Genomic DNA, 2132 nt, shown 5'->3' with positions numbered 1-2132 from the left:
GGGGGGGGGGGGGGGGGGGGGGGGATGTGTGTCCTTGGTAAACAGGGTTTTGTGGGATGTGACTGTCTGATCCCCAGGGGCCTCTCCTTTCATACCCCCTCTCTTCTGATCCCATACCACGGCCGTGTTGTCAGGGCTGAGGCGTCTCTGGGTTCTGGGACCTGCGTGGCCTCGCTGTTACCCTGCACCTCCCGGACTGCTTCTTCTCTGTCCTCCTGCAGTCAGACAAACACACACACACACACACACACACACACACTCACAGACAGCAGTGTCTGAAATACAGACTGTCAATGGAAGGTGTATCTCATTTGTCTTCTGCAGTCCCATTCTGTTTAAGTCATTTATCAAGGGGACTTGCATTAACTTTCTGCAGGATGTCAGGTTCAGACAAGGACACTCATTTTGTATTATGGATTGAATAAACCCTTCGAATGTGATTTTCTCATTGCAAAATGAAAAGGGCCCCTCTTCTGTCCCCTCCTAATTCCCTTATTGGATTCCAGATCATGTCTCTCTTTTTTTTTCTTACTTTCTCTCACCCTTTTTTAGCTCACTCCTATTCTCAAAGTCTGTCCCACTTTTAATAACGTCTCAACAGACGGAGTTAGACCATACCAGAGGCCCAGTCTTTCCACTCATTAGTTTCCTCCATGGCCCAGGGCCGCCTCAGTGGACTCCCCCAGACCAGCAGCCCATAATGGTCCCCTAGAGTCTCTTCTCTCAGGACGCTCTTCCCGAGGTCTTTTGGGCCGAGCTGAATCATCAGTCAGTTTTGGCAGACGTGGAAACGAGCGCAGCCATTATCTGTTCGTCTGTCTCTGAGCCAAATAAGGAGGGCGGAGAACTGAGTCGGGGCTTGGCAACTTTTTACATCCTCGTGAATGTTTCACCTCTTTTTACCCCCATCTACTTTTACTTCTCTCCCAGAGAGCTTTGCTTTCAATTATCTCTCATATGCTTCCCCCCACATTGCCTCTTATCATCTTGTTTTAAATGTATCTCCCATCTCGTGTGTGTGTCTCTCTCCCTCTCTCTATCTATGTCTTTGTGTGTCCATCTCTCTGTCTCTCAAATTCAATTCAAGGGGCTTTATTGCCATGGAAGTTTCAATAACAATGTTACCAAAGCATCAGAAAAAACTCAATATACAGTCTCTGTCTGTCTGTCTATCTGTGTCACTCTCTCTGTCTGTGTCTTTCTCTTTCTCTGTCTCTCTCTCTGTGTGTGTGTGTGTGTGTGTGTGTGTGTGTGTGTGTGTGTGTGTGTGGCTGAGGAATGCATGCTGCAGATCCTCTGTCCATGAGATGTGGGGCGAGTGCAGACAGGTTTGGGGTACAGCATGTGAGTCAGCTTCAGCTCACAGGTCAGATTAGACCATCATACCAGAAAAGAATTGCTCTTTCTCTTATACGCCCCACTGCTTCCTCACGCTGAACGCCTTCATCTCCAACTCTAAGCTTCATCCAGTTCCAGGCACCCTCTCTCTTTTTTAAGATGCAACTTTCCAATTTACTGGATCTAAAGTAAATACCACTCTGGTATTGATTGCCAGAGCATTCAGGATTGCCCCCCTGCTAGTGAATCAGCGTCGGAGCGGCTTAATGATAGGCCTGCATGACATGAGCAAAATACACGTTGTTGAATATCACGAGAACGAGATTACTTGCAATAAATTAATTAAAGATGTTCTGCTGCTTTCAGTGTTCTGCCTACATGCCCATTACATTTAAAAGTGCAGTTTCCCCCAGTGTTTACTTTCAAGATAACTAACTCAAGATCTCTAAATGTCTTTCGCGATATGTCGCAACCTTTCGCGATATGCTTATTGTGCCAATTGACATCGCGATACCGCTAAAGAAGTGCAACCCTATTTTGTGAGGTTTGCCGTCGACTTTTGTTCAGCTGCGCAGTCTTGTGAAGCGGAGAGGCCAGGCCCCCGCCTCTGTCGGCAGCACCAGTTGTGACCTGTTCTTCCTATGCCCTGCAGGTCTTTGATGCTCCGCCGCGTTGCCTTTGTCCCTGTTTACCCAATACGACAGGGATATGGGCCAGCCCCACATGCAGGCAGATGGGGCTTTAAGTATTTCCTGCAGAGAGGAGTCCAAATAGAAGTGCAGGTGCTAAACCCC

At 47.8% G+C, this 2132-nt stretch overlaps 1 protein-coding gene across 1 annotated transcript in view; it reads left to right on the top strand.

The window, feature by feature from the left end:
* The window catches only part of cdon (cell adhesion associated, oncogene regulated), a 41772-nt gene that overhangs the window by 8656 nt on the left and 30984 nt on the right, over window positions 1–2132 (top strand). The gene's annotated exons all lie outside the window — the stretch shown is intronic.

This window comes from Etheostoma cragini, chromosome 3, assembly GCF_013103735.1.
Source record: "Etheostoma cragini isolate CJK2018 chromosome 3, CSU_Ecrag_1.0, whole genome shotgun sequence".
NCBI classification, from domain to species: domain Eukaryota; kingdom Metazoa; phylum Chordata; class Actinopteri; order Perciformes; family Percidae; genus Etheostoma; species Etheostoma cragini.
Note: the sequence above shows the minus strand (reverse complement) of the source record. Positions and strands in the feature narration are given on the sequence as shown.